This window comes from Schistocerca gregaria, chromosome 6 (genome assembly GCF_023897955.1).
Source record: "Schistocerca gregaria isolate iqSchGreg1 chromosome 6, iqSchGreg1.2, whole genome shotgun sequence".
NCBI classification, from domain to species: domain Eukaryota; kingdom Metazoa; phylum Arthropoda; class Insecta; order Orthoptera; family Acrididae; genus Schistocerca; species Schistocerca gregaria.
In genome coordinates, this window is record NC_064925.1 from 30,707,611 (window position 1) to 30,731,549 (window position 23,939).

Consider the following 23,939-nt stretch of genomic DNA (forward strand, 5'->3'; position numbering starts at 1 on the left):
GATACATAGAGAGTAGTGTTTGTCTGCGGAATAATGGGAGTGCAAGCGTCTGTGACATTGATATTGCTGTATGTAGCACAATTTATCATGGAGGGGGCGTAGCTCAGATGGTAGAGCGCTCGCTTAGCATGCGAGGGGTACTGGGATCGATACCCAGCGCCTCCAGAATTTTTAACACACCTACATGCGCACCTTGCCATGCAAGTGGAGTAATTCACAGCCAGCAGATGTGTCTAGGCAGATACAAGAGAACGATTAGCATCCACAATTGGCAAGCGGGCTGTTATTCGTGCGCAGGAAGCACCCTCCTCCAACTCCTACACTTAATTTACAAACAGTACAAGTGTTCCCATAAGATTCTTAAGCCTACGTCGGAAAGATCTGCCTTACGCCGGGTTCACGTAAATCCCACTGCACATTCCTATTCTTTGCGTGCAGTCGGCTGCTACTGGTGTTGCTAGTTGTGACTTCTGATAACAGATGCCGTAGCAATCAGTTCATGGAGTGATTTGTATGTTTTGCGATAGTCTGTCTCTGACAAGCAAGCACAGGTGACATAGGTGCGAACGCAGGAAGCTTGCAGCCCCTCGCTGCCTGCAGACACCGAGCAGCCACACTAGGAGGGCGGCCTAAGCCGTAGGCGAAATGTGCTCATTCGCTTTGGGGCGACGTCGAACTATAAATGAGGCTGTCACTAGCGTGAGCGTCGTGTAAAGTCGTAAAAGTCGGCTGCATGGGCGAGTGCCATGTTTGGGGAGCGTTTCGTAGTTTGCGCAGTGCAATGGAGACGTGGAAACTTGTTGTGGCCCAGTGTTTTGCAGTTGGACGACAAGAGTGGTACACAGTAGCAAAGAGCGAGGCACTGAGTTTGCATGAACAGTGGAGTGCAGAATGGGGCTCGAGATGTGCTTGTTACCTCAGGTGCTGTGTGATTGTCGACAAGGAGTGAAAACGGAGCAATTTGTGACCCCCCTTTCAATTTAAGACGTTAAAAACAGACGGAATTTGCATTCGTAATACCAGAGCATCGAAACTACTTGGAACTCTTGTGTATATGAACGTGTCCGCGCCTTTGTACTCTGGTCCCTTCAGCGCTACAAACCAACCAAGCATCGTGTCCGTGCACATCAGAGTCTCAAGGAATGGAGAATAGCGCAGTTTGGTCGCGGATGGGGGCGTAGCTCAGTTGGTAGAGCGTTCGCTTTGCATGTGAAAGGTCCCGGGTTCAAGCCCCGGCGCCTCCATGTTTTGTGGTCAGTGGATGCCAAGTGTTGATCGCGGCGAACCTAAAAGCACGCAAGATGTTGCAAAGCCAGCGTCACAGACTTGTATGATGCATACTGACGTAAGGAGAGCAAGATGTATGTGTGGGGACCGGCTGTCATCGAGTGCAGGTCTGTCTTAGGTATCACGGCTTAACGTCATTGAAGTCTAGAGAGTGGACAACACGTTCGTCTTACTCAGAGCGGTGTCCGAATTCTATTTTCGACGTGATGCGTGCCACTTCCATTGTGGCCAACTACGATTCAATACAGAATGCACGAAACCTGAAAGACACCCTCACAGATACATAGAGAGTAGTGTTTGTCTGCGGAATAATGGGAGTGCAAGCGTCTGTGACATTGATATTGCTGTATGTAGCACAATTTATCATGGAGGGGGCGTAGCTCAGATGCTAGAGCGCTCGCTTAGCATGCGAGAGGTACTGGGATCGATACCCAGCGCCTCCAGAATTTTTAACACACCTACATGCGCACCTTGCCATGCAAGTGGAGTAATTCACAGCCAGCAGATGTGTCTAGGCAGATACAAGAGAACGATTAGCATCCACAATTGGCAAGCGTGCTGTTATTCGTGCGCAGGAAGCACCCTCCTCCAACTCCTACACTTAATTTACAAACAGTACAAGTGTTCCCATAAGATTCTTAAGCCTACGTCGGAAAGATCTGCCTTACGCCGGGTTCACGTAAATCCCACTGCACATTCCTATTCTTTGCGTGCAGTCGGCTGCTACTGGTGTTGCTAGTTGTGACTTCTGATAACAGATGCCGTAGCAATCAGTTCATGGAGTGATTTGTATGTTTTGCGATAGTCTGTCTCTGACAAGCAAGCACAGGTGACATAGGTACGAACGCAGGAAGCTTGCAGCCCCTCGCTGCCTGCAGACACCGAGCAGCCACACTAGGAGGGCGGCCTAAGCCGTAGGCGAAATGTGCTCATTCGCTTTGGGGCGACGTCGAACTATAAATGAGGCTGTCACTAGCGTGAGCGTCGTGTAAAGTCGTAAAAGTCGGCTGCATGGGCGAGTGCCATGTTTGGGGAGCGTTTCGTAGTTTGCGCAGTGCAATGGAGACGTGGAAACTTGTTGTGGCCCAGTGTTTTGCAGTTGGACGACAAGAGTGGTACACAGTAGCAAAGAGCGAGGCACTGAGTTTGCATGAACAGTGGAGTGCAGAATGGGGCTCGAGATGTGCTTGTTACCTCAGGTGCTGTGTGATTGTCGACAAGGAGTGAAAACGGAGCAATTTGTGACCCCCCTTTCAATTTAAGACGTTAAAAACAGACGGAATTTGCATTCGTAATACCAGAGCATCGAAACTACTTGGAACTCTTGTGTATATGAACGTGTCCGCGCCTTTGTACTCTGGTCCCTTCAGCGCTACAAACCAACCAAGCATCGTGTCCGTGCACATCAGAGTCTCAAGGAATGGAGAATAGCGCAGTTTGGTCGCGGATGGGGGCGTAGCTCAGTTGGTAGAGCGTTCGCTTTGCATGTGAAAGGTCCCGGGTTCAAGCCCCGGCGCCTCCATGTTTTGTGGTCAGTGGATGCCAAGTGTTGATCGCGGCGAACCTAAAAGCACGCAAGATGTTGCAAAGCCAGCGTCACAGACTTGTATGATGCATACTGACGTAAGGAGAGCAAGATGTATGTGTGGGGACCGGCTGTCATCGAGTGCAGGTCTGTCTTAGGTATCACGGCTTAACGTCATTGAAGTCTAGAGAGTGGACAACACGTTCGTCTTACTCAGAGCGGTGTCCGAATTCTATTTTCGACGTGATGCGTGGCCAACTACGATTCAATACAGAATGCACGAAACCTGAAAGACACCCTCACAGATACATAGAGAGTAGTGTTTGTCTGCGGAATAATGGGAGTGCAAGCGTCTGTGACATTGATATTGCTGTATGTAGCACAATTTATCATGGAGGGGGCGTAGCTCAGATGGTAGAGCGCTCGCTTAGCATGCGAGAGGTACTGGGATCGATACCCAGCGCCTCCAGAATTTTTAACACACCTACATGCGCACCTTGCCATGCAAGTGGAGTAATTCACAGCCAGCAGATGTGTCTAGGCAGATACAAGAGAACGATTAGCATCCACAATTGGCAAGCGTGCTGTTATTCGTGCGCAGGAAGCACCCTCCTCCAACTCCTACACTTAATTTACAAACAGTACAAGTGTTCCCATAAGATTCTTAAGCCTACGTCGGAAAGATCTGCCTTACGCCGGGTTCACGTAAATCCCACTGCACATTCCTATTCTTTGCGTGCAGTCGGCTGCTACTGGTGTTGCTAGTTGTGACTTCTGATAACAGATGCCGTAGCAATCAGTTCATGGAGTGATTTGTATGTTTTGCGATAGTCTGTCTCTGACAAGCAAGCACAGGTGACATAGGTGCGAACGCAGGAAGCTTGCAGCCCCTCGCTGCCTGCAGACACCGAGCAGCCACACTAGGAGGGCGGCCTAAGCCGTAGGCGAAATGTGCTCATTCGCTTTGGGGCGACGTCGAACTATAAATGAGGCTGTCACTAGCGTGAGCGTCGTGTAAAGTCGTAAAAGTCGGCTGCATGGGCGAGTGCCATGTTTGGGGAGCGTTTCGTAGTTTGCGCAGTGCAATGGAGACGTGGAAACTTGTTGTGGCCCAGTGTTTTGCAGTTGGACGACAAGAGTGGTACACAGTAGCAAAGAGCGAGGCACTGAGTTTGCATGAACAGTGGAGTGCAGAATGGGGCTCGAGATGTGCTTGTTACCTCAGGTGCTGTGTGACTGTCGACAAGGAGTGAAAACGGAGCAATTTGTGACCCCCCTTTCAATTTAAGACGTTAAAAACAGACGGAATTTGCATTCGTAATACCAGAGCATCGAAACTACTTGGAACTCTTGTGTATATGAACGTGTCCGCGCCTTTGTACTCTGGTCTCTTCAGCGCTACAAACCAACCAAGCATCGTGTCCGTGCACATCAGAGTCTCAAGGAATGGAGAATAGCGCAGTTTGGTCGCGGATGGGGGCGTAGCTCAGTTGGTAGAGCGTTCGCTTTGCATGTGAAAGGTCCCGGGTTCAAGCCCCGGCGCCTCCATGTTTTGTGGTCAGTGGATGCCAAGTGTTGATCGCGGCGAACCTAAAAGCACGCAAGATGTTGCAAAGCCAGCGTCACAGACTTGTATGATGCATACTGACGTAAGGAGAGCAAGATGTATGTGTGGGGACCGGCTGTCATCGAGTGCAGGTCTGTCTTAGGTATCACGGCTTAACGTCATTGAAGTCTAGAGAGTGGACAACACGTTCGTCTTACTCAGAGCGGTGTCCGAATTCTATTTTCGACGTGATGCGTGCCACTTCCATTGTGGCCAACTACGATTCAATACAGAATGCACGAAACCTGAAAGACACCCTCACAGATACATAGAGAGTAGTGTTTGTCTGCGGAATAATGGGAGTGCAAGCGTCTGTGACATTGATATTGCTGTATGTAGCGCAATTTATCATGGAGGGGGGTAGCTGAGATGGTAGAGCGCTCGCTTAGCATGCGAGAGGTACTGGGATCGATACCCAGCGCCTCCAGAATTTTTAACACACCTACATGCGCACCTTGCCATGCAAGTGGAGTAATTCACAGCCAGCAGATGTGTCTAGGCAGATACAAGAGAACGATTAGCATCCACAATTGGCAAGCGTGCTGTTATTCGTGCGCAGGAAGCACCCTCCTCCAACTCCTACACTTAATTTACAAACAGTACAAGTGTTCCCATAACATTCTTAAGCCTACGTCGGAAAGATCTGCCTTACGCCGGGTTCACGTAAATCCCACTGCACATTCCTATTCTTTGCGTGCAGTCGGCTGCTACTGGTGTTGCTAGTTGTGACTTCTGATAACAGATGCCGTAGCAATCAGTTCATGGAGTGATTTGTATGTTTTGCAATAGTCTGTCTCTGACAAGCAAGCACAGGTGACATAGGTGCGAACGCAGGAAGCTTGCAGCCCCTCGCTGCCTGCAGACACCGAGCAGCCACACTAGGAGGGCGGCCTAAGCCGTAGGCGAAATGTGCTCATTCGCTTTGGGGCGACGTCGAACTATAAATGAGGCTGTCACTAGCGTGAGCGTCGTGTAAAGTCGTAAAAGTCGGCTGCATGGGCGAGTGCCATGTTTGGGGAGCGTTTCGTAGTTTGCGCAGTGCAATGGAGACGTGGAAACTTGTTGTGGCCCAGTGTTTTGCAGTTGGACGACAAGAGTGGTACACAGTAGCAAAGAGCGAGGCACTGAGTTTGCATGAACAGTGGAGTGCAGAATGGGGCTCGAGATGTGCTTGTTACCTCAGGTGCTGTGTGATTGTCGACAAGGAGTGAAAACGGAGCAATTTGTGACCCCCCTTTCAATTTAAGACGTTAAAAACAGACGGAATTTGCATTCGTAATACCAGAGCATCGAAACTACTTGGAACTCTTGTGTATATGAACGTGTCCGCGCCTTTGTACTCTGGTCCCTTCAGCGCTACAAACCAACCAAGCATCGTGTCCGTGCACATCAGAGTCTCAAGGAATGGAGAATAGCGCACTTTGGTCGCGGATGGGGGCGTAGCTCAGTTGGTAGAGCGTTCGCTTTGCATGTGAAAGGTCCCGGGTTCAAGCCCCGGCGCCTCCATGTTTTGTGGTCAGTGGATGCCAAGTGTTGATCGCGGCGAACCTAAAAGCACGCAAGATGTTGCAAAGCCAGCGTCACAGACTTGTATGATGCATACTGACGTAAGGAGAGCAAGATGTATGTGTGGGGACCGGCTGTCATCGAGTGCAGGTCTGTCTTAGGTATCACGGCTTAACGTCATTGAAGTCTAGAGAGTGGACAACACGTTCGTCTTACTCAGAGCGGTGTCCGAATTCTATTTTCGACGTGATGCGTGCCACTTCCATTGTGGCCAACTACGATTCAATACAGAATGCACGAAACCTGAAAGACACCCTCACAGATACATAGAGAGTAGTGTTTGTCTGCGGAATAATGGGAGTGCAAGCGTCTGTGACATTGATATTGCTGTATGTAGCACAATTTATCATGGAGGGGGCGTAGCTCAGATGGTAGAGCGCTCGCTTAGCATGCGAGAGGTACTGGGATCGATACCCAGCGCCTCCAGAATTTTTAACACACCTACATGCGCACCTTGCCATGCAAGTGGAGTAATTCACAGCCAGCAGATGTGTCTAGGCAGATACAAGAGAACGATTAGCATCCACAATTGGCAAGCGTGCTGTTATTCGTGCGCAGGAAGCACCCTCCTCCAACTCCTACACTTAATTTACAAACAGTACAAGTGTTCCCATAAGATTCTTAAGCCTACGTCGGAAAGATCTGCCTTACGCCGGGTTCACGTAAATCCCACTGCACATTCCTATTCTTTGCGTGCAGTCGGCTGCTACTGGTGTTGCTAGTTGTGACTTCTGATAACAGATGCCGTAGCAATCAGTTCATGGAGTGATTTGTATGTTTTGCGATAGTCTGTCTCTGACAAGCAAGCACAGGTGACATAGGTGCGAACGCAGGAAGCTTGCAGCCCCTCGCTGCCTGCAGACACCGAGCAGCCACACTAGGAGGGCGGCCTAAGCCGTAGGCGAAATGTGCTCATTCGCTTTGGGGCGACGTCGAACTATAAATGAGGCTGTCACTAGCGTGAGCGTCGTGTAAAGTCGTAAAAGTCGGCTGCATGGGCGAGTGCCATGTTTGGGGAGCGTTTCGTAGTTTGCGCAGTGCAATGGAGACGTGGAAACTTGTTGTGGCCCAGTGTTTTGCAGTTGGACGACAAGAGTGGTACACAGTAGCAAAGAGCGAGGCACTGAGTTTGCATGAACAGTGGAGTGCAGAATGGGGCTCGAGATGTGCTTGTTACCTCAGGTGCTGTGTGATTGTCGACAAGGAGTGAAAACGGAGCAATTTGTGACCCCCCTTTCAATTTAAGACGTTAAAAACAGACGGAATTTGCATTCGTAATACCAGAGCATCGAAACTACTTGGAACTCTTGTGTATATGAACGTGTCCGCGCCTTTGTACTCTGGTCTCTTCAGCGCTACAAACCAACCAAGCATCGTGTCCGTGCACATAGGAGTCTCAAGGAATGGAGAATAGCGCAGTTTGGTCGCGGATGGGGGCGTAGCTCAGTTGGTAGAGCGTTCGCTTTGCATGTGAAAGGTCCCGGGTTCAAGCCCCGGCGCCTCCATGTTTTGTGGTCAGTGGATGCCAAGTGTTGATCGCTGCGAACCTAAAAGCACGCAAGATGTTGCAAAGCCAGCGTCACAGACTTGTATGATGCATACTGACGTAAGGAGAGCAAGATGTATGTGTGGGGACCGGCTGTCATCGAGTGCAGGTCTGTCTTAGGTATCACGGCTTAACGTCATTGAAGTCTAGAGAGTGGACAACACGTTCGTCTTACTCAGAGCGGTGTCCGAATTCTATTTTCGACGTGATGCGTGCCACTTCCATTGTGGCCAACTACGATTCAATACAGAATGCACGAAACCTGAAAGACACCCTCACAGATACATAGAGAGTAGTGTTTGTCTGCGGAATAATGGGAGTGCAAGCGTCTGTGACATTGATATTGCTGTATGTAGCACAATTTATCATGGAGGGGGGTAGCTCAGATGGTAGAGCGCTCGCTTAGCATGCGAGAGGGACCTGGATCGATACCCAGCGCCTCCAGAATTTTTAACACACCTACATGCGCACCTTGCCATGCAAGTGGAGTAATTCACAGCCAGCAGATGTGTCTAGGCAGATACAAGAGAACGATTAGCATCCACAATTGGCAAGCGTGCTGTTATTCGTGCGCAGGAAGCACCCTCCTCCAACTCCTACACTTAATTTACAAACAGTACAAGTGTTCCCATAAGATTCTTAAGCCTACGTCGGAAAGATCTGCCTTACGCCGGGTTCACGTAAATCCCACTGCACATTCCTATTCTTTGCGTGCAGTCGGCTGCTACTGGTGTTGCTAGTTGTGACTTCTGATAACAGATGCCGTAGCAATCAGTTCATGGAGTGATTTGTATGTTTTGCGATAGTCTGTCTCTGACAAGCAAGCACAGGTGACATAGGTGCGAACGCAGGAAGCTTGCAGCCCCTCGCTGCCTGCAGACACCGAGCAGCCACACTAGGAGGGCGGCCTAAGCCGTAGGCGAAATGTGCTCATTCGCTTTGGGGCGACGTCGAACTATAAATGAGGCTGTCACTAGCGTGAGCGTCGTGTAAAGTCGTAAAAGTCGGCTGCATGGGCGAGTGCCATGTTTGGGGAGCGTTTCGTAGTTTGCGCAGTGCAATGGAGACGTGGAAACTTGTTGTGGCCCAGTGTTTTGCAGTTGGACGACAAGAGTGGTACACAGTAGCAAAGAGCGAGGCACTGAGTTTGCATGAACAGTGGAGTGCAGAATGGGGCTCGAGATGTGCTTGTTACCTCAGGTGCTGTGTGATTGTCGACAAGGAGTGAAAACGGAGCAATTTGTGACCCCCCTTTCAATTTAAGACGTTAAAAACAGACGGAATTTGCATTCGTAATACCAGAGCATCGAAACTACTTGGAACTCTTGTGTATATGAACGTGTCCGCGCCTTTGTACTCTGGTCCCTTCAGCGCTACAAACCAACCAAGCATCGTGTCCGTGCACATCAGAGTCTCAAGGAATGGATAATAGCGCAGTTTGGTCGCGGATGGGGGCGTAGCTCAGTTGGTAGAGCGTTCGCTTTGCATGTGAAAGGTCCCGGGTTCAAGCCCCGGCGCCTCCATGTTTTGTGGTCAGTGGATGCCAAGTGTTGATCGCGGCGAACCTAAAAGCACGCAAGATGTTGCAAAGCCAGCGTCACAGACTTGTATGATGCATACTGACGTAAGGAGAGCAAGATGTATGTGTGGGGACCGGCTGTCATCGAGTGCAGGTCTGTCTTAGGTATCACGGCTTAACGTCATTGAAGTCTAGAGAGTGGACAACACGTTCGTCTTACTCAGAGCGGTGTCCGAATTCTATTTTCGACGTGATGCGTGCCACTTCCATTGTGGCCAACTACGATTCAATACAGAATGCACGAAACCTGAAAGACACCCTCACAGATACATAGAGAGTAGTGTTTGTCTGCGGAATAATGGGAGTGCAAGCGTCTGTGACATTGATATTGCTGTATGTAGCACAATTTATCATGGAGGGGGCGTAGCTCAGGTGGTAGAGCGCTCGCTTAGCATGCGAGAGGTACTGGGATCGATACCCAGCGCCTCCAGAATTTTTAACACCCCTACATGCGCACCTTGCCATGCAAGTGGAGTAATTCACAGCCAGCAGATGTGTCTAGGCAGATACAAGAGAACGATTAGCATCCACAATTGGCAAGCGTGCTGTTATTCGTGCGCAGGAAGCACCCTCCTCCAACTCCTACACTTAATTTACAAACAGTACAAGTGTTCCCATAAGATTCTTAAGCCTACGTCGGAAAGATCTGCCTTACGCCGGGTTCACGTAAATCCCACTGCACATTCCTATTCTTTGCGTGCAGTCGGCTGCTACTGGTGTTGCTAGTTGTGACTTCTGATAACAGATGCCGTAGCAATCAGTTCATGGAGTGATTTGTATGTTTTGCGATAGTCTGTCTCTGAGAAGCAAGCACAGGTGACATAGGTGCGAACGCAGGAAGCTTGCAGCCCCTCGCTGCCTGCAGACACCGAGCAGCCACACTAGGAGGGCGGCCTAAGCCGTAGGCGAAATGTGCTCATTCGCTTTGGGGCGACGTCGAACTATAAATGAGGCTGTCACTAGCGTGAGCGTCGTGTAAAGTCGTAAAAGTCGGCTGCATGGGCGAGTGCCATGTTTGGGGAGCGTTTCGTAGTTTGCGCAGTGCAATGGAGACGTGGAAACTTGTTGTGGCCCAGTGTTTTGCAGTTGGACGACAAGAGTGGTACACAGTAGCAAAGAGCGAGGCACTGAGTTTGCATGAACAGTGGAGTGCAGAATGGGGCTCGAGATGTGCTTGTTACCTCAGGTGCTGTGTGATTGTCGACAAGGAGTGAAAACGGAGCAATTTGTGACCCCCCTTTCAATTTAAGACGTTAAAAACAGACGGAATTTGCATTCGTAATACCAGAGCATCGAAACTACTTGGAACTCTTGTGTATATGAACGTGTCCGCGCCTTTGTACTCTGGTCTCTTCAGCGCTACAAACCAACCAAGCATCGTGTCCGTGCACATAGGAGTCTCAAGGAATGGAGAATAGCGCAGTTTGGTCGCGGATGGGGGCGTAGCTCAGTTGGTAGAGCGTTCGCTTTGCATGTGAAAGGTCCCGGGTTCAAGCCCCGGCGCCTCCATGTTTTGTGGTCAGTGGATGCCAAGTGTTGATCGCGGCGAACCTAAAAGCACGCAAGATGTTGCAAAGCCAGCGTCACAGACTTGTATGATGCATACTGACGTAAGGAGAGCAAGATGTATGTGTGGGGACCGGCTGTCATCGAGTGCAGGTCTGTCTTAGGTATCACGGCTTAACGTCATTGAAGTCTAGAGAGTGGACAACACGTTCGTCTTACTCAGAGCGGTGTCCGAATTCTATTTTCGACGTGATGCGTGCCACTTCCATTGTGGCCAACTACGATTCAATACAGAATGCACGAAACCTGAAAGACACCCTCACAGATACATAGAGAGTAGTGTTTGTCTGCGGAATAATGGGAGTGCAAGCGTCTGTGACATTGATATTGCTGTATGTAGCACAATTTATCATGGAGGGGGCGTAGCTCAGATGGTAGAGCGCTCGCTTAGCATGCGAGAGGTACTGGGATCGATACCCAGCGCCTCCAGAATTTTTAACACACCTACATGCGCACCTTGCCATGCAAGTGGAGTAATTCACAGCCAGCAGATGTGTCTAGGCAGATACAAGAGAACGATTAGCATCCACAATTGGCAAGCGTGCTGTTATTCGTGCGCAGGAAGCACCCTCCTCCAACTCCTACACTTAATTTACAAACAGTACAAGTGTTCCCATAAGATTCTTAAGCCTACGTCGGAAAGATCTGCCTTACGCCGGGTTCACGTAAATCCCACTGCACATTCCTATTCTTTGCGTGCAGTCGGCTGCTACTGGTGTTGCTAGTTGTGACTTCTGATAACAGATGCCGTAGCAATCAGTTCATGGAGTGATTTGTATGTTTTGCGATAGTCTGTCTCTGACAAGCAAGCACAGGTGACATAGGTGCGAACGCAGGAAGCTTGCAGCCCCTCGCTGCCTGCAGACACCGAGCAGCCACACTAGGAGGGCGGCCTAAGCCGTAGGCGAAATGTGCTCATTCGCTTTGGGGCGACGTCGAACTATAAATGAGGCTGTCACTAGCGTGAGCGTCGTGTAAAGTCGTAAAAGTCGGCTGCATGGGCGAGTGCCATGTTTGGGGAGCGTTTCGTAGTTTGCGCAGTGCAATGGAGACGTGGAAACTTGTTGTGGCCCAGTGTTTTGCAGTTGGACGACAAGAGTGGTACACAGTAGCAAAGAGCGAGGCACTGAGTTTGCATGAACAGTGGAGTGCAGAATGGGGCTCGAGATGTGCTTGTTACCTCAGGTGCTGTGTGATTGTCGACAAGGAGTGAAAACGGAGCAATTTGTGACCCCCCTTTCAATTTAAGACGTTAAAAACAGACGGAATTTGCATTCGTAATACCAGAGCATCGAAACTACTTGGAACTCTTGTGTATATGAACGTGTCCGCGCCTTTGTACTCTGGTCTCTTCAGCGCTACAAACCAACCAAGCATCGTGTCCGTGCACATCAGAGTCTCAAGGAATGGAGAATAGCGCAGTTTGGTCGCGGATGGGGGCGTAGCTCAGTTGGTAGAGCGTTCGCTTTGCATGTGAAAGGTCCCGGGTTCAAGCCCCGGCGCCTCCATGTTTTGTGGTCAGTGGATGCCAAGTGTTGATCGCGGCGAACCTAAAAGCACGCAAGATGTTGCAAAGCCAGCGTCACAGACTTGTATGATGCATACTGACGTAAGGAGAGCAAGATGTATGTGTGGGGACCGGCTGTCATCGAGTGCAGGTCTGTCTTAGGTATCACGGCTTAACGTCATTGAAGTCTAGAGAGTGGACAACACGTTCGTCTTACTCAGAGCGGTGTCCGAATTCTATTTTCGACGTGATGCGTGGCCAACTACGATTCAATACAGAATGCACGAAACCTGAAAGACACCCTCACAGATACATAGAGAGTAGTGTTTGTCTGCGGAATAATGGGAGTGCAAGCGTCTGTGACATTGATATTGCTGTATGTAGCACAATTTATCATGGAGGGGGCGTAGCTCAGATGGTAGAGCGCTCGTTTAGCATGCGAGAGGTACTGGGATCGATACCCAGCGCCTCCAGAATTTTTAACACACCTACATGCGCACCTTGCCATGCAAGTGGAGTAATTCACAGCCAGCAGATATGTCTAGGCAGATACAAGAGAACGATTAGCATCCACAATTGGCAAGCGTGCTGTTATTCGTGCGCAGGAAGCACCCTCCTCCAACTCCTACACTTAATTTACAAACAGTACAAGTGTTCCCATAACATTCTTAAGCCTACGTCGGAAAGATCTGCCTTACGCCGGGTTCACGTAAATCCCACTGCACATTCCTATTCTTTGCGTGCAGTCGGCTGCTACTGGTGTTGCTAGTTGTGACTTCTGATAACAGATGCCGTAGCAATCAGTTCATGGAGTGATTTGTATGTTTTGCGATAGTCTGTCTCTGACAAGCAAGCACAGGTGACATAGGTGCGAACGCAGGAAGCTTGCAGCCCCTCGCTGCCTGCAGACACCGAGCAGCCACACTAGGAGGGCGGCCTAAGCCGTAGGCGAAATGTGCTCATTCGCTTTGGGGCGACGTCGAACTATAAATGAGGCTGTCACTAGCGTGAGCGTCGTGTAAAGTCGTAAAAGTCGGCTGCATGGGTGAGTGCCATGTTTGGGGAGCGTTTCGTAGTTTGCGCAGTGCAATGGAGACGTGGAAACTTGTTGTGGCCCAGTGTTTTGCAGTTGGACGACAAGAGTGGTACACAGTAGCAAAGAGCGAGGCACTGAGTTTGCATGAACAGTGGAGTGCAGAATGGGGCTCGAGATGTGCTTGTTACCTCAGGTGCTGTGTGATTGTCGACAAGGAGTGAAAACGGAGCAATTTGTGACCCCCCTTTCAATTTAAGACGTTAAAAACAGACGGAATTTGCATTCGTAATACCAGAGCATCGATACTACTTGGAACTCTTGTGTATATGAACGTGTCCGCGCCTTTGTACTCTGGTCCCTTCAGCGCTACAAACCAACCAAGCATCGTGTCCGTGCACATCAGAGTCTCAAGGAATGGAGAATAGCGCAGTTTGGTCGCGGATGGGGGCGTAGCTCAGTTGGTAGAGCGTTCGCTTTGCATGTGAAAGGTCCCGTGTTCAAGCCCCGGCGCCTCCATGTTTTGTGGTCAGTGGATGCCAAGTGTTGATCGCGGCGAACCTAAAAGCACGCAAGATGTTGCAAAGCCAGCGTCTCAGACTTGTATGATGCATACTGACGTAAGGAGAGCAAGATGTATGTGTGGGGACCGGCTGTCATCGAGTGCAGGTCTGTCTTAGGTATCACGGCTTAACGTCATTGAAGTCTAGAGAGTGGACAACACGTTCGTCTTACTCAGAGCGGTGTCCGAATTCTATTTTCGACGTGATGCGTGCCACTTCCATTGTGGCCAACTACGATTCAATACAGAATGCACGAAACCTGAAAGACACCCTCACAGATACATAGAGAGTAGTGTTTGTCTGCGGAATAATGGGAGTGCAAGCGTCTGTGACATTGATATTGCTGTATGTAGCACAATTTATCATGGAGGGGGCGTAGCTCAGATGGTAGAGCGCTCGCTTAGCATGCGAGAGGTACTGGGATCGATACCCAGCGCCTCCAGAATTTTTAACACACCTACATGCGCACCTTGCCATGCAAGTGGAGTAATTCACAGCCAGCAGATGTGTCTAGGCAGATACAAGAGAACGATTAGCATCCACAATTGGCAAGCGTGCTGTTATTCGTGCGCAGGAAGCACCCTCCTCCAACTCCTACACTTAATTTACAAACAGTACAAGTGTTCCCATAAGATTCTTAAGCCTACGTCGGAAAGATCTGCCTTACGCCGGGTTCACGTAAATCCCACTGCACATTCCTATTCTTTGCGTGCAGTCGGCTGCTACTGGTGTTGCTAGTTGTGACTTCTGATAACAGATGCCGTAGCAATCAGTTCATGGAGTGATTTGTATGTTTTGCGATAGTCTGTCTCTGACAAGCAAGCACAGGTGACATAGGTGCGAACGCAGGAAGCTTGCAGCCCCTCGCTGCCTGCAGACACCGAGCAGCCACACTAGGAGGGCGGCCTAAGCCGTAGGCGAAATGTGCTCATTCGCTTTGGGGCGACGTCGAACTATAAATGAGGCTGTCACTAGCGTGAGCGTCGTGTAAAGTCGTAAAAGTCGGCTGCATGGGCGAGTGCCATGTTTGGGGAGCGTTTCGTAGTTTGCGCAGTGCAATGGAGACGTGGAAACTTGTTGTGGCCCAGTGTTTTGCAGTTGGACGACAAGAGTGGTACACAGTAGCAAAGAGCGAGGCACTGAGTTTGCATGAACAGTGGAGTGCAGAATGGGGCTCGAGATGTGCTTGTTACCTCAGGTGCTGTGTGATTGTCGACAAGGAGTGAAAACGGAGCAATTTGTGACCCCCCTTTCAATTTAAGACGTTAAAAACAGACGGAATTTGCATTCGTAATACCAGAGCATCGAAACTACTTGGAACTCTTGTGTATATGAACGTGTCCGCGCCTTTGTACTCTGGTCTCTTCAGCGCTACAAACCAACCAAGCATCGTGTCCGTGCACATCAGAGTCTCAAGGAATGGAGAATAGCGCAGTTTGGTCGCGGATGGGGGCGTAGCTCAGTTGGTAGAGCGTTCGCTTTGCATGTGAAAGGTCCCGGGTTCAAGCCCCGGCGCCTCCATGTTTTGTGGTCAGTGGATGCCAAGTGTTGATCGCGGCGAACCTAAAAGCACGCAAGATGTTGCAAAGCCAGCGTCACAGACTTGTATGATGCATACTGACGTAAGGAGAGCAAGATGTATGTGTGGGGACCGGCTGTCATCGAGTGCAGGTCTGTCTTAGGTATCACGGCTTAACGTCATTGAAGTCTAGAGAGTGGACAACACGTTCGTCTTACTCAGAGCGGTGTCCGAATTCTATTTTCGACGTGATGCGTGGCCAACTACGATTCAATACAGAATGCACGAAACCTGAAAGACACCCTCACAGATACATAGAGAGTAGTGTTTGTCTGCGGAATAATGGGAGTGCAAGCGTCTGTGACATTGATATTGCTGTATGTAGCACAATTTATCATGGAGGGGGCGTAGCTCAGATGGTAGAGCGCTCGTTTAGCATGCGAGAGGTACTGGGATCGATACCCAGCGCCTCCAGAATTTTTAACACACCTACATGCGCACCTTGCCATGCAAGTGGAGTAATTCACAGCCAGCAGATATGTCTAGGCAGATACAAGAGAACGATTAGCATCCACAATTGGCAAGCGTGCTGTTATTCGTGCGCAGGAAGCACCCTCCTCCAACTCCTACACTTAATTTACAAACAGTGCAAGTGTTCCCATAACATTCTTAAGCCTACGTCGGAAAGATCTGCCTTACGCCGGGTTCACGTAAATCCCACTGCACATTCCTATTCTTTGCGTGCAGTCGGCTGCTACTGGTGTTGCTAGTTGTGACTTCTGATAACAGATGCCGTAGCAATCAGTTCATGGAGTGATTTGTATGTTTTGCGATAGTCTGTCTCTGACAAGCAAGCACAGGTGACATAGGTGCGAACGCAGGAAGCTTGCAGCCCCTCGCTGCCTGCAGACACCGAGCAGCCACACTAGGAGGGCGGCCTAAGCCGTAGGCGAAATGTGCTCATTCGCTTTGGGGCGACGTCGAACTATAAATGAGGCTGTCACTAGCGTGAGCGTCGTGTAAAGTCGTAAAAGTCGGCTGCATGGGTGAGTGCCATGTTTGGGGAGCGTTTCGTAGTTTGCGCAGTGCAATGGAGACGTGGAAACTTGTTGTGGCCCAGTGTTTTGCAGTTGGACGACAAGAGTGGTACACAGTAGCAAAGAGCGAGGCACTGAGTTTGCATGAACAGTGGAGTGCAGAATGGGGCTCGAGATGTGCTTGTTACCTCAGGTGCTGTGTGATTGTCGACAAGGAGTGAAAACGGAGCAATTTGTGACCCCCCTTTCAATTTAAGACGTTAAAAACAGACGGAATTTGCATTCGTAATACCAGAGCATCGAAACTACTTGGAACTCTTGTGTATATGAACGTGTCCGCGCCTTTGTACTCTGGTCCCTTCAGCGCTACAAACCAACCAAGCATCGTGTCCGTGCACATCAGAGTCTCAAGGAATGGAGAATAGCGCAGTTTGGTCGCGGATGGGGGCGTAGCTCAGTTGGTAGAGCGTTCGCTTTGCATGTGAAAGGTCCCGGGTTCAAGCCCCGGCGCCTCCATGTTTTGTGGTCAGTGGATGCCAAGTGTTGATCGCGGCGAACCTAAAAGCACGCAAGATGTTGCAAAGCCAGCGTCTCAGACTTGTATGATGCATACTGACGTAAGGAGAGCAAGATGTATGTGTGGGGACCGGCTGTCATCGAGTGCAGGTCTGTCTTAGGTATCACGGCTTAACGTCATTGAAGTCTAGAGAGTGGACAACACGTTCGTCTTACTCAGAGCGGTGTCCGAATTCTATTTTCGACGTGATGCGTGCCACTTCCATTGTGGCCAACTACGATTCAATACAGAATGCACGAAACCTGAAAGACACCCTCACAGATACATAGAGAGTAGTGTTTGTCTGCGGAATAATGGGAGTACAAGCGTCTGTGACATTGATATTGCTGTATGTAGCACAATTTATCATGGAGGGGGCGTAGCTCAGATGGTAGAGCGCTCGCTTAGCATGCGAGAGGTACTGGGATCGATACCCAGCGCCTCCAGAATTTTTAACACACCTACATGCGCACCTTGCCATGCAAGTGGAGTAATTCACAGCCAGCAGATGTGTCTAGGCAGATACAAGAGAACGATTAGCATCCACAATTGGCAAGCGTGCTGTTATTCGTGCGCAGGAAGCACCCTCCTCCAACTCCTACACTTAATTTACAAACAGTACAAGTGTTCCCATAAGATTCTTAAGCCTACGTCGGAAAGATCTGCCTTACGCCGGGTTCACGTAAATCCCACTGCACATTCCTATTCTTTGCGTGCAGTCGGCTGCTACTGGTGTTGCTAGTTGTGACTTCTGATAACAGATGCCGTAGCAATCAGTTCATGGAGTGATTTGTATGTTTTGCGATAGTCTGTCTCTGACAAGCAAGCACAGGTGACATAGGTGCGAACGCAGGAAGCTTGCAGCCCCTCGCTGCCTGCAGACACCGAGCAGCCACACTAGGAGGGCGGCCTAAGCCGTAGGCGAAATGTGCTCATTCGCTTTGGGGCGACGTCGAACTATAAATGAGGCTGTCACTAGCGTGAGCGTCGTGTAAAGTCGTAAAAGTCGGCTGCATGGGCGAGTGCCATGTTTGGGGAGCGTTTCGTAGTTTGCGCAGTGCAATGGAGACGTGGAAACTTGTTGTGGCCCAGTGTTTTGCAGTTGGACGACAAGAGTGGTACACAGTAGCAAAGAGCGAGGCACTGAGTTTGCATGAACAGTGGAGTGCAGAATGGGGCTCGAGATGTGCTTGTTACCTCAGGTGCTGTGTGATTGTCGACAAGGAGTGAAAACGGAGCAATTTGTGACCCCCCTTTCAATTTAAGACGTTAAAAACAGACGGAATTTGCATTCGTAATACCAGAGCATCGAAACTACTTGGAACTCTTGTGTATATGAACGTGTCCGCGCCTTTGTACTCTGGTCCCTTCAGCGCTACAAACCAACCAAGCATCGTGTCCGTGCACATCAGAGTCTCAAGGAATGGAGAATAGCGCAGTTTGGTCGCGGATGGGGGCGTAGCTCAGTTGGTAGAGCGTTCGCTTTGCATGTGAAAGGTCCCGGGTTCAAGCCCCGGCGCCTCCATGTTTTGTGGTCAGTGGATGCCAAGTGTTGATCGCGGCGAACCTAAAAGCACGCAAGATGTTGCAAAGCCAGCGTCACAGACTTGTATGATGCATACTGACGTAAGGAGAGCAAGATGTATGTGTGGGGACCGGCTGTCATCGAGTGCAGGTCTGTCTTAGGTATCACGGCTTAACGTCATTGAAGTCTAGAGAGTGGACAACACGTTCGTCTTACTCAGAGCGGTGTCCGAATTCTATTTTCGACGTGATGCGTGCCACTTCCATTGTGGCCAACTACGATTCAATACAGAATGCACGAAACCTGAAAGACACCCTCACAGATACATAGAGAGTAGTGTTTGTCTGCGGAATAATGGGAGTGCAAGCGTCTGTGACATTGATATTGCTGTATGTAGCACAATTTATCATGGAGGGGGCGTAGCTCAGATGGTAGAGCGCTCGCTTAGCATGCGAGAGGTACTGGGATCGATACCCAGCGCCTCCAGAATTTTTAACACACCTACATGCGCACCTTGCCATGCAAGTGGAGTAATTCACAGCCAGCAGATGTGTCTAGGCAGATACAAGAGAACGATTAGCATCCACAATTGGCAAGCGTGCTGTTATTCGTGCGCAGGAAGCACCCTCCTCCAACTCCTACACTTAATTTACAAACAGTACAAGTGTTCCCATAAGATTCTTAAGCCTACGTCGGAAAGATCTGCCTTACGCCGGGTTCATGTAAATCCCACTGCACATTCCTATTCTTTGCGTGCAGTCGGCTGCTACTGGTGTTGCTAGTTGTGACTTCTGATAACAGATGCCGTAGCAATCAGTTCATGGAGTGATTTGTATGTTTTGCGATAGTCTGTCTCTGACAAGCAAGCACAGGTGACATAGGTGCGAACGCAGGAAGCTTGCAGCCCCTCGCTGCCAGCAGACACCGAGCAGCCACACTAGGAGGGCAGCCTAAGCCGTAGGCGAAATGTGCTCATTCGCTTTGGGGCGACGTCGAACTATAAATGATGCTGTCACTAGCGTGAGCGTCGTGTAAAGTCGTAAAAGTCGGCTGCATGGGCGAGTGCCATGTTTGGGGAGCGTTTCGTAGTTTGCGCAGTGCAATGGAGACGTGGAAACTTGTTGTGGCCCAGTGTTTTGCAGTTGGACGACAAGAGTGGTACACAGTAGCAAAGAGCGAGGCACTGAGTTTGCATGAACAGTGGAGTGCAGAATGGGGCTCGAGATGTGCTTGTTACCTCAGGTGCTGTGTGATTGTCGACAAGGAGTGAAAACGGAGCAATTTGTGACCCCCCTTTCAATTTAAGACGTTAAAAACAGACGGAATTTGCATTCGTAATACCAGAGCATCGAAACTACTTGGAACTCTTGTGTATATGAACGTGTCCGCGCCTTTGTACTCTGGTCCCTTCAGCGCTACAAACCAACCAAGCATCGTGTCCGTGCACATCAGAGTCTCAAGGAATGGAGAATAGCGCAGTTTGGTCGCGGATGGGGGCGTAGCTCAGTTGGTAGAGCGTTCGCTTTGCATGTGAAAGGTCCCGGGTTGAAGCCCCGGCGCCTCCATGTTTTGTGGTCAGTGGATGCCAAGTGTTGATCGCGGCGAACCTAAAAGCACGCAAGATGTTGCAAAGCCAGCGTCACAGACTTGTATGATGCATACTGACGTAAGGAGAGCAAGATGTATGTGTGGGGACCGGCTGTCATCGAGTGCAGGTCTGTCTTAGGTATCACGGCTTAACGTCATTGAAGTCTAGAGAGTGGACAACACGTTCGTCTTACTCAGAGCGGTGTCCGAATTCTATTTTCGACGTGATGCGTGGCCAACTACGATTCAATACAGAATGCACGAAACCTGAAAGACACCCTCACAGATACATAGAGAGTAGTGTTTGTCTGCGGAATAATGGGAGTGCAAGCGTCTGTGACATTGATATTGCTGTATGTAGCACAATTTATCATGGAGGGGACGTAGCTCAGCTGGTAGAGTGCTCGCGTAGCATGCGAGAGGTACTGGGATCGATACCCAGCGCCTCCAGAATTTTTAACACACCTACATGCGCACCTTGCCATGCAAGTGGAGTAATTCACAGCCAGCAGATGTGTCTAGGCAGATACAAGAGAACGATTAGCATCCACAATTGGCAAGCGTGCTGTTATTCGTGCGCAGGAAGCACCCTCCTCCAACTCCTACACTTAATTTACAAACAGTACAAGTGTTCCCATAAGATTCTTAAGCCTACGTCGGAAAGATCTGCCTTACGCCGGGTTCACGTAAATCCCACTGCACATTCCTATTCTTTGCGTGCAGTCGGCTGCTACTGGTGTTGCTAGTTGTGACTTCTGATAACAGATGCCGTAGCAATCAGTTCATGGAGTGATTCGTATGTTTTGCGATAGTCTGTCTCTGACAAGCAAGCACAGGTGACATAGGTGCGAACGCAGGAAGCTTGCAGCCCCTCGCTGCCTGCAGACACCGAGCAGCCACACTAGGAGGGCGGCCTAAGCCGTAGGCGAAATGTGCTCATTCGCTTTGGGGCGACGTCGAACTATAAATGAGGCTGTCACTAGCGTGAGCGTCGTGTAAAGTCGTAAAAGTCGGCTGCATGGGCGAGTGCCATGTTTGGGGAGCGTTTCGTAGTTTGCGCAGTGCAATGGAGACGTGGAAACTTGTTGTGGCCCAGTGTTTTGCAGTGGGACGACCAGAGTGGTACACAGTAGCAAAGAGCGAGGCACTGAGTTTGCATGAACAGTGGAGTGCAGAATGGGGCTCGAGATGTGCTTGTTACCTCAGGTGCTGTGTGATTGTCGACAAGGAGTGAAAACGGAGCAATTTGTGACCCCCCTTTCAATTTAAGACGTTAAAAACAGACGGAATTTGCATTCGTAATACCAGAGCATCGAAACTACTTGGAACTCTTGTGTATATGAACGTGTCCGCGCCTTTGTACTCTGGTCCCTTCAGCGCTACAAACCAACCAAGCATCGTGTCCGTGCACATCAGAGTCTCAAGGAATGGAGAATAGCGCAGTTTGGCCGCGGATGGGGGCGTAGCTCAGTTGGTAGAGCGTTCGCTTTGCATGTGAAAGGTCCCGTGTTCAAGCCCCGGCGCCTCCATGTTTTGTGGTCAGTGGATGCCAAGTGTTGATCGCGGCGAACCTAAAAGCACGCAAGATGTTGCAAAGCCAGCGTCACAGACTTGTATGATGCATACTGACGTAAGGAGAGCAAGATGTATGTGTGGGGACCGGCTGTCATCGAGTGCAGGTCTGTCTTAGGTATCACGGCTTAACGTCATTGAAGTCTAGAGAGTGGACAACACGTTCGTCTTACTCAGAGCGGTGTCCGAATTCTATTTTCGACGTGATGCGTGGCCAACTACGATTCAATACAGAATGCACGAAACCTGAAAGACACCCTCACAGATACATAGAGAGTAGTGTTTGTCTGCGGAATAATGGGAGTGCAAGCGTCTGTGACATTGATATTGCTGTATGTAGCACAATTTATCATGGAGGTGGCGTAGCTCAGATGGTAGAGCGCTCGCTTTGCATGCGAGAGGTACTGGGATCGATACCCAGCGCCTCCAGAATTTTTAACGCACCTACATGCGCACCTTGCCATGCAAGTGGAGTAATTCACAGCCAGCAGATGTGTCTAGGCAGATACAAGAGAACGATTAGCATCCACAATTGGCAAGCGTGCTGTTATTCGTGCGCAGGAAGCACCCTCCTCCAACTCCTACACTTAATTTACAAACAGTACAAGTGTTCCCATAAGATTCTTAAGCCTACGTCGGAAAGATCTGCCTTACGCCGGGTTCACGTAAATCCCACTGAACATTCCTATTCTTTGCGTGCAGTCGGCTGCTACTGGTGTTGCTAGTTGTGACTTCTGATAACAGATGCCGTAGCAATCAGTTCATGGAGTGATTTGTATGTTTTGCAAATAGTCTGTCTCTGACAAGCAAGCACAGGTGACATAGGTGCGAACGCAGGAAGCTTGCAGCCCCTCGCTGCCTGCAGACACCGAGCAGCCACACTAGGAGGGCGGCCTAAGCCGTAGGCGAAATGTGCTCATTCGCTTTGGGGCGACGTCGAACTATAAATGAGGCTGTCACTAGCGTGAGCGTCGTGTAAAGTCGTAAAAGTCGGCTGCATGGGCGAGTGCCATGTTTGGGGAGCGTTTCGTAGTTTGCGCAGTGCAATGGAGACGTGGAAACTTGTTGTGGCCCAGTGTTTTGCAGTTGGACGACCAGAGTGGTACACAGTAGCAAAGAGCGAGGCACTGAGTTTGCATGAACAGTGGAGTGCAGAATGGGGCTCGAGATGTGCTTGTTACCTCAGGTGCTGTGTGATTGTCGACAAGGAGTGAAAACGGAGCAATTTGTGACCCCCCTTTCAATTTAAGACGTTAAAAACAGACGGAATTTGCATTCGTAATACCAGAGCATCGAAACTACTTGGAACTCTTGTGTATATGAACGTGTCCGCGCCTTTGTACTCTGGTCCCTTCAGCGCTACAAACCAACCAAGCATCGTGTCCATGCACATCAGAGTCTCAAGGAATGGAGAATAGCGCAGTTTGGTCGCGGATGGGGGCGTAGCTCAGTTGGTAGAGCGTTCGCTTTGCATGTGAAAGGTCCCGGGTTCAAGCCCCGGCGCCTCCATGTTTTGTGGTCAGTGGATGCCAAGTGTTGATCGCGGCGAACCTAAAAGCACGCAAGATGTAGCCAAGCCAGCGTCACAGACTTGTATGATGCATACTGACGTAAGGAGAGCAAGATGTATGTGTGGGGACCGGCTGTCATCGAGTGCAGGTTTGTCTTAGGTATCACGGCTTAACGTCATTGAAGTCTAGAGAGTGGACAACACGTTCGTCTTACTCAGAGCGGTGTCCGAATTCTATTTTCGACGTGATGCGTGGCCAACTACGATTCAATACAGAATGCACGAAACCTGAAAGACACCCTCACAGATACATAGAGAGTAGTGTTTGTCTGCGGAATAATGGGAGTGCAAGCGTCTGTGACATTGATATTGCTGTATGTAGCACAATTTATCATGGAGGGGGCGTAGCTCAGATGCTAGAGCGCTCGCTTAGCATGCGAGAGGTACTGGGATCGATACCCAGCGCCTCCAGAATTTTTAACACACCTACATGCGCACCTTGCCATGCAAGTGGAGTAATTCACAGCCAGCAGATGTGTCTAGGCAGATACAAGAGAACGATTAGCATCCACAATTGGCAAGCGTGCTGTTATTCGTGCGCAGGAAGCACCCTCCTCCAACTCCTACACTTAATTTACAAACAGTACAAGTGTTCCCATAAGATTCTTAAGCCTACGTCGGAAAGATCTGCCTTACGCCGGGTTCACGTAAATCCCACTGCACATTCCTATTCTTTGCGTGCAGTCGGCTGCTACTGGTGTTGCTAGTTGTGACTTCTGATAACAGATGCCGTAGCAATCAGTTCATGGAGTGATTTGTATGTTTTGCGATAGTCTGTCTCTGACAAGCAAGCAC

The 23,939-nt window shown here is 49.9% G+C and overlaps 29 non-coding genes across 29 annotated transcripts; all 29 read left to right on the top strand.

The window, feature by feature from the left end:
- The first annotated feature begins 92 nt into the window (after window positions 1-92).
- Trnaa-agc (transfer RNA alanine (anticodon AGC)) lies at window positions 93-165 on the top strand. The gene has a single exon. It is a non-coding gene; the product is annotated as a tRNA-Ala (tRNA).
- A 1,006-nt stretch (window positions 166-1,171) lies between these two features.
- On the top strand, window positions 1,172-1,244 carry Trnaa-ugc (transfer RNA alanine (anticodon UGC)). The gene has a single exon. It is a non-coding gene; the product is annotated as a tRNA-Ala (tRNA).
- Window positions 1,245-1,657: 413 nt separating this feature from the next.
- Trnaa-agc (transfer RNA alanine (anticodon AGC)) lies at window positions 1,658-1,730 on the top strand. Its single transcript has one exon. It is a non-coding gene; the product is annotated as a tRNA-Ala (tRNA).
- A 1,006-nt stretch (window positions 1,731-2,736) lies between these two features.
- Window positions 2,737-2,809, top strand: Trnaa-ugc (transfer RNA alanine (anticodon UGC)). Its single transcript has one exon. It is a non-coding gene; the product is annotated as a tRNA-Ala (tRNA).
- Window positions 2,810-3,208: 399 nt separating this feature from the next.
- On the top strand, window positions 3,209-3,281 carry Trnaa-agc (transfer RNA alanine (anticodon AGC)). The gene has a single exon. It is a non-coding gene; the product is annotated as a tRNA-Ala (tRNA).
- A 1,006-nt stretch (window positions 3,282-4,287) lies between these two features.
- On the top strand, window positions 4,288-4,360 carry Trnaa-ugc (transfer RNA alanine (anticodon UGC)). Its single transcript has one exon. It is a non-coding gene; the product is annotated as a tRNA-Ala (tRNA).
- A 1,491-nt stretch (window positions 4,361-5,851) lies between these two features.
- Trnaa-ugc (transfer RNA alanine (anticodon UGC)) lies at window positions 5,852-5,924 on the top strand. Its single transcript has one exon. It is a non-coding gene; the product is annotated as a tRNA-Ala (tRNA).
- Window positions 5,925-6,337: 413 nt separating this feature from the next.
- Window positions 6,338-6,410, top strand: Trnaa-agc (transfer RNA alanine (anticodon AGC)). Its single transcript has one exon. It is a non-coding gene; the product is annotated as a tRNA-Ala (tRNA).
- A 1,006-nt stretch (window positions 6,411-7,416) lies between these two features.
- Trnaa-ugc (transfer RNA alanine (anticodon UGC)) lies at window positions 7,417-7,489 on the top strand. The gene has a single exon. It is a non-coding gene; the product is annotated as a tRNA-Ala (tRNA).
- A 1,491-nt stretch (window positions 7,490-8,980) lies between these two features.
- Window positions 8,981-9,053, top strand: Trnaa-ugc (transfer RNA alanine (anticodon UGC)). Its single transcript has one exon. It is a non-coding gene; the product is annotated as a tRNA-Ala (tRNA).
- Window positions 9,054-9,466: 413 nt separating this feature from the next.
- On the top strand, window positions 9,467-9,539 carry Trnaa-agc (transfer RNA alanine (anticodon AGC)). Its single transcript has one exon. It is a non-coding gene; the product is annotated as a tRNA-Ala (tRNA).
- Window positions 9,540-10,545: 1,006 nt separating this feature from the next.
- Trnaa-ugc (transfer RNA alanine (anticodon UGC)) lies at window positions 10,546-10,618 on the top strand. Its single transcript has one exon. It is a non-coding gene; the product is annotated as a tRNA-Ala (tRNA).
- A 413-nt stretch (window positions 10,619-11,031) lies between these two features.
- On the top strand, window positions 11,032-11,104 carry Trnaa-agc (transfer RNA alanine (anticodon AGC)). The gene has a single exon. It is a non-coding gene; the product is annotated as a tRNA-Ala (tRNA).
- Window positions 11,105-12,110: 1,006 nt separating this feature from the next.
- Window positions 12,111-12,183, top strand: Trnaa-ugc (transfer RNA alanine (anticodon UGC)). The gene has a single exon. It is a non-coding gene; the product is annotated as a tRNA-Ala (tRNA).
- A 399-nt stretch (window positions 12,184-12,582) lies between these two features.
- On the top strand, window positions 12,583-12,655 carry Trnaa-agc (transfer RNA alanine (anticodon AGC)). Its single transcript has one exon. It is a non-coding gene; the product is annotated as a tRNA-Ala (tRNA).
- Window positions 12,656-13,661: 1,006 nt separating this feature from the next.
- On the top strand, window positions 13,662-13,734 carry Trnaa-ugc (transfer RNA alanine (anticodon UGC)). Its single transcript has one exon. It is a non-coding gene; the product is annotated as a tRNA-Ala (tRNA).
- Window positions 13,735-14,147: 413 nt separating this feature from the next.
- On the top strand, window positions 14,148-14,220 carry Trnaa-agc (transfer RNA alanine (anticodon AGC)). The gene has a single exon. It is a non-coding gene; the product is annotated as a tRNA-Ala (tRNA).
- Window positions 14,221-15,226: 1,006 nt separating this feature from the next.
- Window positions 15,227-15,299, top strand: Trnaa-ugc (transfer RNA alanine (anticodon UGC)). The gene has a single exon. It is a non-coding gene; the product is annotated as a tRNA-Ala (tRNA).
- A 399-nt stretch (window positions 15,300-15,698) lies between these two features.
- On the top strand, window positions 15,699-15,771 carry Trnaa-agc (transfer RNA alanine (anticodon AGC)). Its single transcript has one exon. It is a non-coding gene; the product is annotated as a tRNA-Ala (tRNA).
- A 1,006-nt stretch (window positions 15,772-16,777) lies between these two features.
- On the top strand, window positions 16,778-16,850 carry Trnaa-ugc (transfer RNA alanine (anticodon UGC)). The gene has a single exon. It is a non-coding gene; the product is annotated as a tRNA-Ala (tRNA).
- A 413-nt stretch (window positions 16,851-17,263) lies between these two features.
- On the top strand, window positions 17,264-17,336 carry Trnaa-agc (transfer RNA alanine (anticodon AGC)). The gene has a single exon. It is a non-coding gene; the product is annotated as a tRNA-Ala (tRNA).
- A 1,006-nt stretch (window positions 17,337-18,342) lies between these two features.
- Trnaa-ugc (transfer RNA alanine (anticodon UGC)) lies at window positions 18,343-18,415 on the top strand. The gene has a single exon. It is a non-coding gene; the product is annotated as a tRNA-Ala (tRNA).
- Window positions 18,416-18,828: 413 nt separating this feature from the next.
- Window positions 18,829-18,901, top strand: Trnaa-agc (transfer RNA alanine (anticodon AGC)). The gene has a single exon. It is a non-coding gene; the product is annotated as a tRNA-Ala (tRNA).
- Window positions 18,902-19,907: 1,006 nt separating this feature from the next.
- Trnaa-ugc (transfer RNA alanine (anticodon UGC)) lies at window positions 19,908-19,980 on the top strand. Its single transcript has one exon. It is a non-coding gene; the product is annotated as a tRNA-Ala (tRNA).
- A 399-nt stretch (window positions 19,981-20,379) lies between these two features.
- Trnaa-agc (transfer RNA alanine (anticodon AGC)) lies at window positions 20,380-20,452 on the top strand. Its single transcript has one exon. It is a non-coding gene; the product is annotated as a tRNA-Ala (tRNA).
- Window positions 20,453-21,458: 1,006 nt separating this feature from the next.
- On the top strand, window positions 21,459-21,531 carry Trnaa-ugc (transfer RNA alanine (anticodon UGC)). Its single transcript has one exon. It is a non-coding gene; the product is annotated as a tRNA-Ala (tRNA).
- A 399-nt stretch (window positions 21,532-21,930) lies between these two features.
- On the top strand, window positions 21,931-22,003 carry Trnaa-ugc (transfer RNA alanine (anticodon UGC)). Its single transcript has one exon. It is a non-coding gene; the product is annotated as a tRNA-Ala (tRNA).
- Window positions 22,004-23,010: 1,007 nt separating this feature from the next.
- Trnaa-ugc (transfer RNA alanine (anticodon UGC)) lies at window positions 23,011-23,083 on the top strand. The gene has a single exon. It is a non-coding gene; the product is annotated as a tRNA-Ala (tRNA).
- A 399-nt stretch (window positions 23,084-23,482) lies between these two features.
- Trnaa-agc (transfer RNA alanine (anticodon AGC)) lies at window positions 23,483-23,555 on the top strand. The gene has a single exon. It is a non-coding gene; the product is annotated as a tRNA-Ala (tRNA).
- The last annotated feature ends 384 nt before the right edge of the window (window positions 23,556-23,939 follow it).